We start from the raw sequence: 14060 nt of genomic DNA on the forward strand, positions 1-14060 counted from the left end.
ATAGGCTAATGACATTGCGTAAAAAACCAGTACCATTTTTTTTAAACACTTAAAATTATTGATATTAATGTGAAATGGTAGTAATTTAAAACTTATTCCGGCTATGGAATGAGCTCCCCTCCACGGTGTTTCCCGAGCGCTATGACATGTCCTTCTTCAAACGAGGCTTGTGGAGAGTATTAAACGGTAGGCAGTGGCTTGGCTCTGCCCCTGGAATTGCTGAAGTCCATGGGCGACGGTAACCACTCACCATCAGGTGGGCCGTATGCTCGTCTGCCTACAACGGCAATAAAAAAAATTAAAAAAAAACTTAACAAAAACTAAACCCCATAATCGAATTAAAATTTAAAGAAAACGCAAAATTAAAAAGTTTTTTTCAGTGTAGGCCAAGATATTGAAGAAACCATTCTGGTTTCTTCAATATCTCTTCAATATCAGTGTCGGACTGTGGTTAAAACAATAGCATGTAAGGCAATGTTCAATGTGTAGCAAGCAATGATCAAACAAACTTATCTTCAAGATTCTATCTAAGAGGAGATTTTTACTAACTGAAAGGATACAATCCTGCCAATTTATAACTGTCTTTATGTGCATCAAAAAGTGAGATGGGAATTAAAACTCTGAAGTCGTCGTGACTTATGGGATAAGACGTCCGGTGCATTCGTGTTGAGCGATGCAACGGTGTTCGAATCCCAGGCGCGTACCAAATTTTCTAATGGAATACGTACTCATCAAATGTTTACGATTAACTTCCACGGTGAAGGAATAACATCGTGTAATAAAAATCAAACCCGCAAAATTTTAATTTGCGTAAATACTGGTGATAGGAACGCTTGTGAGGCCGCGCGGGTGAGTACCACCACCCTGCCTATTTCTGCCGTGAAGCATTAATGCGTTTCGGTTTGAAGGGTGGGACATATGTTGTTTTCTTATAACTGAGACCTTAGCACTCATGTCTCAAGGTGGGTGGCAGCATTTACGTTGTAAATATCTATGAGCTCCGGTAACCACAACCGGGTGCTAGTTTACCCACAATAGCAATAAAAAATGTATAGAATAGCTAGTTTCTTTTAATGACTACTTAAATACTTTTACATAGATCCGCATTGAAGTTTGTGCTCTAATCTGGAAGGCTTTTTTGTGGTTTCCATCTTATTATCAACGTCGTAGAAGGCGCGTACATTGCTTTCAGATGGAAGAATCTTTTTTTTTATTGCTCTTTTAGGCAGACGAGCATACGGCCCACCTTATGGTGAGTGGTTACCGTCGCCCATGGACTTCAGCAATGTCAGGGGCAGAACCAAGCTGCTGCCTACCGGAGAGGAGAGCTGACCGTATGGTGTCGTCAGCCATCAGCTTAGAGGAGCCGAAGCAAGCTGTCCAAATTAGTGTAGCGATATCAATAGTTGTCGGCATCACATTTTTTATTTAAATCGGATAGGTATATATATGAATTTATCTAGTAGTTACGTGTTTCCAATGTGTACTGATCTCTTGTGCTGACATAACTCCTATCTAACAATTTATTTTACGACGTAGTTTGTTTTGAAACACTCGAATATGGATAATTTTGAAATTAAACAAATCAGTTAATTTTATATGTACTTACCACAATCTACTTACTCTGTTATGGAAAGAATAACTGCTATTAATCAACTTCAAAAATACTATTGCAATACCTTTCCCAAATACATATAATTTATAATACCTAACACCCTTTATCTAGTCCTCATTGGTTTATTAATAAATACAGATAAGGCAATATGAGAAGCGTTTGTATTGCAACTCGAGTCTGGCTAGTCGAGCCGTTTTTTTATTTATTGCTTGGATGGGTGGACGAGCTCACAGCCCACCTGGTATTAAATGGTTACTGGAGCCCATAGACATCTACAATGTAAATGCCGCCACCCACCTTGAGATATAAGCTCCAAGGTCTCATGTATAGTTACAACGGCTGCCCCACCCTTCAAACCGAAACGCATTACTGCTTCACGGCAGAAATAGGCAGGGTGGTGGTTCCTACCCGCGCGGACTCACAAGAGGTCCTACCACCAGTATGTGTATTACGTCTTAGAACTTTTTTCTAGATGGAGCGATTTAGTGATCCCATTTAGTGGTTTTTCAATTAACCTTACAAATGCAAATTTTATTGACTTCGATGAACATCGATGATATTCTCATTTTGATTTGTTGAAGTCTGGTTTTCTTTTCTGTTGAAATTTTGCTGAGTTCATTGCTCGCCCGATGTTTAGTGGTCAAGACGAATGCAGCCACTAACTTCGAATCAAAGTCGGATTGTAGATATTGCAACCGTTAGCTGACGTACGCGTGAAACTGTAATCGAAGAGAGTGCCTATTTATATGTCAAATATAACATTTTTTACATCTATATATTAATTAATACGTGAAGCAAAATTTTTGGGCCTATTTTTACGAAAATTGCGCGGACGGAGGAGTATAAAATTCCCCACACTTATAGAGAATATAGAGAAGGAGTGCAGAATGTTAATATTTTTTTAAATTATGCAAAAAAAAAGTACATTAAATCAAAAAAAAAATATTACACACACTAACATGTATTTGACACAACACATATATATTTTTTGCTTATTATCAAACTTTTCTTATTGCTTTTAAGTTTGTGGTCAAATTGAGAACAGATTGAAGATTGTTTGTCTTTATTTTTATTTGTCTATAGTGTAGTCTTGGCGAAATCTGTGATTATAGAACTATAATAATAGTCTTTGACAATAGAATCATAATAGTGTACGAACTTATAATTTCAATTAATTATAGTCGAATTTCGAATACCACGGGACCACTAGTTTTAAATTAATTCCTCTATCCTCGTTTAGACAAACCCGGACGGCTCTGATGTCCGACCATTGAGTTGACTTTGGTACGATCGCGACCAAGCTTCACAAAATCACCCACGAAGCCGATCTGAAGGTTTCCTGAAAATTTCATAGATACCGATCCAGCTGCTTAGGGGTATACCTACATGGAGCATACATATTAGCCATTATACATATTTATCAGCTCTCAAATCCAACAATTTTGACGTAAAATTCTATTAAACTCTTATTTACTAGAGTTAATTTAGTAATTACAGTTTAATAAGGTTGAAATGACCGTGTGTTGTTGATCGCGCATGTGTACATATTTATGTGTGCCCGTGTAACGGCGTCTAGCTCACGGCATGCGTGTAACTGAGATATCAAGTGGGATACGCCACTCCGAAGCCACGGCGCGACATGCATTGTAATTATTAAAAAAGGTATCTTTTTTAATATTTTTTATGTAATACTTAGGGTTGCCAGATTTTATTTCAGCCTATAAGAGGCAAATAGGCAAAAAAATACGAGAATTTAGTTTTTTACCCGGGACAAATAAAAAAACTATATAGTGATGTTCTATATATCTTTTGATATTTCTCCGAGGAGCAAGTCAGTTTTAACACATTTTTATCCATTTTAAAATATTTATAAAAATCATTACAATTATAATCGTACGGTTCGAATACGGGACAGAATCAGTTCCGCCGGGATATTTTAAGCTAAGCCTAAAATACGGGACGTTCCTGGAAATCTGGCAACCCTAGTAGATAATAAATACTTTTGAATTTCGACTGCTTTTCTTACCGACTTTTGTAAGTCAATGCGACTATACTATCCAACAAATGTATTATAAAATTACAAACAATAACGTATTATTATTGGCGTCTCATGAGCGAAGCTAACCAGCTATCAGATAATACGAGCTATCTGATAGTGGGTTAGTTCGCTCCTCTGCCCGCAAAAGACAAAAAAATCCTTAGGAAACTCCCCTGATATGCCAAAAACGTTTGTACATAGTTTATCAGAACTGATAAATGACGTGTTAACGCATACAAACTGTATTTATAACAAGAACTTACGAATAAACAGTTTTTATATTAAGTCTGTCGCGAGGTAATTGAGGCTTGAAGGACCAGACAGCTGGCTTAGTCTGATTGAGACTTCTACTACATATCTTGAGTTTTTTTTCCTACCTATGCTGATAGCCTTGAGAGGCTATTAGCTTCGCCCTAATATGTAGGTGAGCTCACGGGCCTCAAACCGGAGTGTTGCTAATACTAGCCCCAGCAAGAGCAGTGCTTCGCAGAATCTACCACCGGATCGGAAACGCGTCCCACTGAGAAGATCCGACGAGAAACTAAGTGGGCTGTGTCTGAGGATTAATGCGCTCGTCGAGCCCTTCGTCGCAAGCGATGGGTTCGACGAGGACGGTTACCGGTGCTTGTGGTACCTAAATGGATCGGGAGGATCCGTAATGACGTGTTTTGGGCGACGTCGACTTACCATTACCATTCGATCTTGAGATAGGATGCAGCGTTCACGTTTGAGATCTATGAGATCCGATACAATACTGTTATAAATTATGTTTGTTTTGCGAGAATAAGTTGAAATTAATACGTTCTTAAAAAATGTATTGCAATTATTTATGTGTTTAAATTTGTTATACAACTGTACGAAGCAGATGATGGCGGACCGTATCTTATCTAACACAATCACGGAACAATATACAAACGTGTTGTGTTCTTACAGACATATAGGTATAGACTTGTTTTATCGGACTAGTTCATGGCTACCTTTCGATAGTTAAATAAATAGTAGTTCAAAAACAAACGATTTCTTATATTGGTTTTAAATTTGGATTTTTTTTGATTTTTAAATTTGTATTCGTATCTTCAAAGAATACGACAGTTGTTTCTTTATACACCCTTATCAAGGTATTCCTGGATTTTTTCTACGTACAACAAAAAAAAGCAAAGGATGCTTGATATCAATTTAAAATTATTTTCATAATTCTACTCTGTATCGCTGGCTTAAAATAAAAATATAATTATTTTTATGCCACAATTTCAGTGTAGTACAATAAAAATGCACATTTCACATCACATCAATCTTGTTACAGTTTAGATCATGAAAATAAATAAAAAAAGGCGTTCGGTTAGAGAAGACAGTATTCTGGATCTTATTACAAGTCCGTTGTCCATCTGTCGCAATTTCGAATAAGCTGCCGTGTGAAAATATTTGTTCAGTAACCAGGCTTCATCGGACTGTTACATTTTAAAAAAGCGATGTCGAGAGGTGAAAAGCTATTTGGTTTAAGCGACATTTAGGTATATTTGTAATTAAAGATCCGTTTTATTTGGTATCAATATCTTTTTAATATTTAATTTTTTTTAAATATGTTTTTAATGTTAGCTTTTTTGTCACAATATTTTTTCCAAATTTGAAACTTTATATAGCTCTCCTGTAAAGTTGCAAAAATGTCACTGAATAGCCACAGACACAAATAGCCTTTCACATTCGATTTAGTATCTTAGATGTTAGTTGAAGAATTTCTCTCTCTCTCTCTCTCTTAGATCGGTCCCTCACTGCTGAGGATCGTAACTCCGTCCGATTCTGTCAACCAGCTGTCTCCATCTATCCCGTTTTGTAGCTTGGTGGACTGCGTCATTGACAGGTACCCTCAGTTCCTCCGCTATTTGGTCCGACCATCGTTTGGGACCTCTACCCCTAAGCCTTTTCCCCTATATTTTATTGGTCATGAAGAATTTCATGAGTCAATTAATCAGGGATTAGTTATACATACATATAAGGGCTGTTTAAAATGATACGCATCGTCATTCTCACGGAGAAAAGACAAAGACAATTAATTTGGATTTTAAAACATGACATTGTAACTATACTGAGACCCTTAGAACTTATATCTCAAGGTGTGTGGCGCATTTACGTTGTAGATGTCTATGGGCTCCAGTAACCACTTAACACCAGGTGGGCTGTGAGCTCGTCCACACATCTAAGCAATAAAAATAAAAAAAAACAAGAACATATATATTAGTTGAACGATGTATTTTTGAAGAAATTATAAGACACTGAAAAAACGAGTGGTTTTTTTTAAACGTAAATAAATACAAATCATCCCTTTCTTGTTAAGATTAAGATCTCACTGCATAAGTGCAGTGCTTCTGCATCTAAAATTAATAAAAACACAAGACGAACGCGCACATGTTAACATTAGTCGTAAAAAAGCCTGCTTGGCTTTACCGCTACCGGCACGCCGATTCTAACACACTCGAAACTGACTTACGACAAATTTTGCATTGTAAAGTTTTATTACTATTAATCGGTCGTCGTGACATTTGCAAAATATTGGTTGTGTCCCAACGAGATTGCACAGTGAGTAGCCGTCCTTACACAAGAGCGTTCTCCTCACTACAATCAACTAACGGGTTCCGCGAACGAGTTCTGTATCAATAAAAAATAAATAAAAAACAAGCGGTAAAATTGACGCGGGGAAACTTCAAATTTTTGTTCTGTTAGGAAAGGTTTTTTTTGCACGACTATGATGACGTTAATCGTCTATACAATATTTAAACTATTAAAACTCAGACAGACTGAGAAGTTCGGGCACAGATAGGTTGTGAAAGGCTGGCCTTTTTAGCTTTGTTTTAAAAAAAAGACACGGAACAAATACGTCTACGTGATCTCACTTATAAGATAGTGTCTATAACAGAAGATGCACATGTTCACGTTCTTGAGGTACCGCCACTGCCTCACACCATTTATCTATCATTTTAATGTCTCTCTTATTTTCTTACCAACTCATAGACTGAGTTTTTCGACGTATCTTTTTAGTGGGTCGCAATTCCGATCCGGTAGTAGATTCTGCGAAGCACTGCTCTTGCTAGGGCTAGTATTAGTAACGTCCTCAGGTTTGAACCACGTGAGCTCAACTACTCGCTCGGTTATGCTGGCATAGCCTCTCAAGGCTTAGGTAGAAAAAAAAGGAGAATTATACTATTCATACTCATGCAAATACGTGTGAGTCGCCCCATAGCAAACCAGCTAGAATTTATAAAGAAAAAGTCTTCGTATTGATAAAATAATACCTCGTGATTTTATAAATTAAACAAGAAAACAATAGTAATGCTTAAATTATAGACTACATACATACGGTCTTACCCACGCTTCACGGTTCTCTCTAGAGAAAGTATTGGTTGGAAGTGTGTTGCAGTAAGGGCAATTTTACTTTCAAAATATGTTTTCTTATATGCACAGAAAATATTAACTAGTAATATTTACCAAAGTCTTGATCTACATTAAATTTGTTTAAGATTAAAAATATTAGATGCAGTTTATGTGAGATCGCGCTAGATCGGCCCCAAGATTCATTTCAAAACACTAGCTACGTGTTTGTTTTCGATAGCGGATTCTCGGATTATTCTATTTTAACGACATTATTATAGACAAGAGCAAACAAGAGCTCACGGTCAAATGTTTATTGACAGTATAATTTCCATCGCGCTAATAATAGTGAAGTTAGATGGATTTTGGGGGACATTTTTCGAAAATGAAGGTAGGTACGATAAAATTGGGGAAAAAACTGAATATTTATTAATTACTTTATTGTTTTTTCCTATTATGCTGATAGCCTCTCAAGGCTATTTCAGCTTTCCTTAGCGTGTAGGCTCGAACCGGGAGTGTTGCTAACACTGGCCCTAGCAAGAGCAGTGCTTCGCAGAATCTACCACCGGATTGGGGATGTGACTCACTGAGAAGATCCGGCGAGAAACTCAGTGGGCTGTGTCTATGGGTTAATTTACTGGTCGAGCCCTTCGTTCCTTCGGCGAGGTCGGTGACCGGTGCTTGAGGTATATAAAAGCACCGTTAATGGATCGGGAGGATCCGTAATGACGTGTTTGGATACTTTATTGATGTGTCATGTACGCAGTGAAACGCGAAATCAGTTAATGCGCGGTAGTCAAGGTCAAGCAAGCACTGCGGGAAATCGTCTGTCAGATGCTTTAGATTGCGGGTTCATCTAACATGAGTTAACTAAAGTTTTTATTTAGCATGCCTCAATAACATTTTTTATCCTTAAAGAGATAATAAAACATAAGTACTCGCTAATGTTTTATGTGAAACATTGTAATATAGTAATTTACATAATGCGTTTCTGTTACACACATTGAACATCGTTTAGTTAGAAAACTGGTGTATAACTCTCGTATTCTACTCACCGTGGTAGGTGCGCTTGGCAAAATTTTCAAACTAAAACAGTTATGTGGTTAATGGGCAATCCCTTTGGCAGCCCGCCATGTTTCGGCGTCAGAACCGAGACTGCATCGTTTATAATTAACACGTTCGTTACAAATTTCTTTTGCAATAACTACATATTAAACTAACCTATGTTTGGTTTTGGATTTGACAATAATAACTACGATTATTGTATGTTAATATTTTCCCTTTATGCGGTTTAAAAAAAAAACCTCTAGTCTTTTTGGTTACGTCAGAGTATTTCTTGTTATGAACAAAAGATAGGGTAAATAGAAGAATCATTTTTAAAAATAACCTTCCTTTTTTAAATGTGCACGTTCCTATGAATCATAGGTTACGTTCGACGTTTGAAAATATTAATAGATTAAAAATAAATCTTATCAGTTTCCGAGACCGAGATGAACGATGACTAACTGTTCATTAATTGAAAAAAAAAAGCTTTACAATGTGTCCCAGTTCGGTCACTGCATCGATTTTAAAAATAGAATCTCGTTGCGTTTTCTATGCGCCTTGCTGATAAACAATCGTTAATGTAATAAACTCTTAAATATATGACAGTAAAGTGTAGATTCGTTTTTTTTTTAACGCTGTAGTTACAACGTTTTGGAGTTAATTATAAATGTTTGAATGGAATTCATACGATATGCTCTCCTACATCGAAACTCAAATACGAAGCATTTACAAAATGATGTTCTAAATTGGAAAATTTTAATGCGTTTGATACACGCCCAACATATTTGATACTTTAAATGTATTATGTATTACGTAATACGTGGGGAATACTTTGGGATATTTATACATTTTTTTTTTGTTTTACTTTAGGTCTTATTACTAACTAAATATTATATCATCAACAGGACAATACTGTATTTAAAGCACCTCGTGTTACTATTCAAATTTTTTTTGTAGACGACGCGAACAGAGATATCGTTACTATTTTCAATGGCTTCCAAGGCCAATGGACTTTATCAATATCGATGGCGCAGCCCTTCGCTAACATGAAAAGTACCTATTAAATTTGAAATAAGAATTGTCAAAATACTTACTGGCCGTATGGTGGCAAATTTTGTTATTGCCTTCTGATGTTTACTTTAGAAACGGGCTTCACGACAGAAATGGAGTAGAAAATGGCACAATGTTAGTCTGTTTTGGTACACTACACGTCCTTTCGTAATTATTATATACTAGCGACCCGCCGTCGCTTCGCTTCGGAAACATTAAAACACACATGAAACCAAAAAAATAAAATAAAAAAAATTTAAAAAAAAAGTAGCCTATGTTCATCAGGGACAATGTCGGCTTCTAATGGAAAAAGAATTTTTCAAATCGGTCCAGTAGTTTAGGAGCCTATTCGAAACAAACAAACAAACAAATCTTTCCTCTTTATAATATTAGTATAGACTAGTGGTCTCCCGGTAGTCGAAATTCGACTATAATTAATTGAAATTATGTATAAGTTTGTACACTATTATGATTCTATTGTCAAAGACTATTTTCTATAGATCACAGATTTCGCCAAGACAATAATACACTTTAGACAAATATTTAAAGACAAACAATATTTAATCTATTCTCAATTTGACCACAGACAATAAGCACTAAGAAAAGTTTGACAAACAAATATTATGTAGTATTATTCATGCGTGTGTGTGTCAAATACATGGTAGTGTGTGTATTGTTTTCTTTATTGATTTAATGTATTTGTATGCATAATTAAAAAAAAAAACATTCTGCACTACTTCTCTATATTATCTTTAAGTGTGGGAAATTTCACACTCCACCAATTTACATAAAAAGGGATACAAAGTTTTTGCTTCACGTATTAATATGTATATAGATATATATTAGAGGAATTAGTTGATAAAGTTGACAAATGCGGCGAGCTTACTGCTACTATAATAGCCGGCAAACTTCTTGAGCATTTGTTGACGTAGTGGGGGTAAGTTTGCGCATGGTACACTCACGTGCAAAAACATTATTTACTCTGCGTCATAATGCAATTAAATTATTAAAATCAACATATGTATTTTTTTATATATTTATTAGAACATCAACAAAAAATGTAGGTTAATAATTGTAATAATTTAATCTTGGGGTAAAATACATAGATATTCCTTCTATTAAGTCAAAACTAGAGCCAGGTCTTGGTTCAGTTGAAGCGAAGCTGGTATTTGTATTATTTTTTTTCGTTATCATGATCTTGACTATCATCATCATCACTGTTTTCATCACCCGAGTCGCTATCATCGTGATTAGTCGACATAGGGCTCATCGGTGTAGTTTACAACTCGGTCGATTCGGTCTTCTTTTTTGTCTATAATTAATTATTTTTTGAAGATATTCGATTCGTAGTAATCGAATGTTACTTTTTTCAATTACCAGCTTCCGATTATTTTCTGTTCTTTTTTTCCATCTAAAGCCTAGCTCTTTCATAATACGTCGTAAGCTTCATTCCGAGCCATTAAAATTTATATCTTCTTTAAAATTTTCGAAGCCTTTCTACGGTATGGAGTTTCGCTGCTTGTTATGTAGTTATTATGATTACATCTTTTTATTACAGATTGAACGAAACTATCCATTCCCGTAACTTTCTTCTTCCCTGATCTTTTCTTACCCGGAGTCCGCAACACGGCGAGCAAGCCAGAGCCTTTAGCTTCCTTAATAATGCACCTAACAGTCCTCACTGATGGTTTTGTTACTTCCGAAGTCTGTTTTAATTTTTCCATATCATTCTTCCCCTGTTTTATAATGAAGCAATATACGTCGTACACAATTTTTCTACCCTTTCTTTTGAATACTACACCGGTTTGTCGCGGCATAGTGTATGTTTTATAAAAAATCAACAAACACTCAACAAATAGCAATGGCAACAAAGTCCACAAGTAATTATAACAAATAACTTAACGATTAATAACGATAGACTTTAATAATATAATAACTTGCCACTGTACGCAAGCGTACTTTTGGGAGCAAGCGGAATGAGGGCGCGGTGCGGGACGCAAGGTTCGACTGATCTACCAATAAAGCGCTCGATACGATTTCCCCTGCCGTCGCGCCTCACCCTCACCACCAAAGAGATCTAAAATTCGGTTCTGCGCAGTCAAGGTCATTTGCTCAAGATGTTTGCCGGTTACTATACAAACTGATGATTGGGTCGTGGTAGTCGCATACTCGTAATGTTTTCTTACGTACCTTTGTTAGTAGATGAGCTTACGGCCCTGATGGTGAGTGTTCGTCCCATGTACGTCAGCAGTGCCATGAGCATAAGCAAATTCTAGCGAAAATTAATCGCACCAAGGTATAATCTAATCATCTACGACCATAGATCATAGATCTGCTCAATTTGGGCATTGGCATATATCTCGTGTTTATGAGCTCCTGCGTTACCTTCAATGGTATACAATACTGATGTCCACTAGCCACATCGCATATTGACCACGAGATGGGCCTTACGCGTCTTTGTCTCCAAGATTACTGTTGAATATACGCAATTAATAAAGGTCAATACAAATATAATTGATGCGAATTAAAAATTACAATTAGTTAATTGTAAAAATAAGTATTATTCAATGATTAATTAATGTTTATGTTAAACCTTGTGAACTACAACTGGTAATGTAAATATGCGACCTTCCAGTTCAACACGTTACATTATCACGTACAGGAAAACGTTTGCAAAAAGTAAAATTCAACATTTGTTTTTATTATTGTAAATTAAAAAAAAAACTTTATTTTTTTACAAGTGCATTCGGCGTACCCTGTGCTACATTAGATCTTAAAGCAAATAGGTTGGATATCTGCTTTCTTTTATTCTTCTCATTCATTGGTAGCCTAAGGAGCTATTCTGAGAGAATTTGCTAATAATAATCCTAGTGCTCTCGCCAGAGTGGCGGAAACCCAAAGCAATTGAGAGCCTCTTCTCGTTCTCCTTCACCTCCTATCTCTCCCATCCCTTCGGATCGGCCTCGAGGTATCCCTGCTCTAAGCAGCAGGGCAGGCAACCTCGAGTCAACGAGGTATGTGGACCTGGAGACTACCCATTCCCATCCATCTAATGTTGCTCAACTTCAACTTCAACAAGCAACCGAAACAGTCCACATCCTATGCAGCAATGGCCGCATCCCAATCCTCTGGCCCCAAAAGGTCCCAAACCCAAGACAAGCCGATGTAATTGAAATTTGTTTATGTGATAATTGTCATCATACGATTGATTGTGGTAAGCTCTTGAACTCATCGACTGTCTATTTAATAACAAGGCGTGGTAAGTTTTAACATTCTCGATCGGTGTGAACCTGAAAGACAAACCTAGTAAGTACACCCGCGGCGCATGTAATCTGTCATTGGCGACGTTAACTGCGACTTACCACGTAACTCCGTGTCCATACTTTCCTTGACCAAGCTGTTGTTTATGGTTTCGTTTTACGATGAATTGATCCATGATGGCGGCAATTTTACTTGCCTTTTGATGAATTTTCTACTTTTTTTCCCCCCTACCTATGCTGATAGCCTTGAGAGGCTATTTCAGCTTCTCCATGACGTGTGGGTGAGCTCACGGGCCTCAAACCAGAAGGCGGTACTGACACTGTCCCTATCAAGAGCAGTGCTTCGCAAAATCTATCAGCGGATCGGAAACGCGACCCACTGAGAAGATCCGGCGAGAAACTCAGCGAGCTGTGTCTATGGGTATTTTCTACTAAGACTATTTGCATGTTCATCGACAATGCGTTTCCAAAGATCTTTTTTGCCACGTACCATCCGGTTTTGGAATGAACTTCCTTCCACGGTGTTTTTTTTCCGAGAGCTTTGACATGTCCTTCTTCAAACGAGGCTTGCGGAGAGTACTTAATGGTAGGCGGTGGCTTGGCTCTGTTCTCTCCATCAGGTAGGCTGTATGGTCGTCTGCCTACAAAGGCAATAAAAAAAAATGTAGGCCGTTTTTTTTCTAAACACGTTCGAACGATGCGAAGAATTTCGCCGTTGAGAATTAGGTTTTTTTTAAATGTGAGAGCTTAACAGTGTCTTATCATTTCATTTAGATCCAAGATCATGGAAATCAGTCCTTCTTTTAGGTCAAAACAATTTAACGGTGTTTTTGCTTAAGTATCATATTATAACGTAGGTTTATAGTTTCATGTCTACTGATAAATTAGGTTACATATTTAAACATGTAACAAGAAAAGTTTTAGTTTAGAAGAATATCAAAAAAGAACACACATGTAACGTAATTTATGTTAGTAAGTCGTGTTGTATTCTGGATGTATGTGTGTGTGTGGGTGTCACGCGCGGTTCTCATGGGCGATGACAAAACATCTAAACCGACAGACATCCGACGCGTTCAATTTAAACAGACGAAAGCTATGCACAGAAAGTGCTGCAAAATGCTCTATCCGTTTCTGGACCGAAAATGAACGATCACAAAAGTAAAATAAATAAACTTAAAAATGACAAAACACAAAAAAGTAGTTCTAATAAATCGCGTGGAATCTTGTTCATTTGAATGAAATGCGAGTGTTTCTTTTTTGGGACAAGCAATTTACTTCATATTGACAGCCAGACGTTGTCAACTGTTTTTTTTTTTTGCATAATGTCACCGAGCGCTCTGTGCATAGTGCCTCGACGCGACACCGCGGCCGCTCACAAACTCGCAGGTGCAGTTTGAACGCGGAACGATCCGCATGCGATATTGATGTAATGGTTGTTGTTACGTTCGGGAAAAAACTCACTAGAGCGGGGAAAGTGACGCGCCGCGGCTCAAGATCGTGAAAGGTACTCATTTGATCACCGACGTAAATTGAGCTCCCCCGCCCGTCTCGCTGTAAACAAACATCGATAGCATAACGGCCCGCCGATGTAGCGTCAAGGTTCACATTCGACTGGCCGAGTACACTTACGACACCGCCAAGCGTTCGGAATTCGGACTACTTTCGCGTAATTTGTCCAAATACAATAACG

The 14060-nt window shown here is 37.2% G+C and overlaps 1 protein-coding gene and 1 long non-coding RNA gene across 2 annotated transcripts in view; one reads left to right on the forward strand and one right to left on the reverse strand.

Moving 5' to 3' along the window:
* LOC101744991 (uncharacterized) overlaps nt 1-14060 on the forward strand; it is a 133824-nt gene that overhangs the window by 60286 nt on the left and 59478 nt on the right. The gene's annotated exons all lie outside the window — the stretch shown is intronic.
* Nucleotides 1815-13513, reverse strand: LOC134200584 (uncharacterized). Its single transcript, XR_009975564.1, has 4 exons — nt 13323-13513; nt 12861-13011; nt 11301-12400; nt 1815-2334 (listed from the first exon to the last, which is right to left on the reverse strand). It is a non-coding gene; the product is annotated as an uncharacterized LOC134200584 (long non-coding RNA).

The sequence above is a fragment of the Bombyx mori genome, chromosome 18, assembly GCF_030269925.1.
Source record: "Bombyx mori chromosome 18, ASM3026992v2".
Lineage (NCBI taxonomy): Eukaryota > Metazoa > Arthropoda > Insecta > Lepidoptera > Bombycidae > Bombyx > Bombyx mori.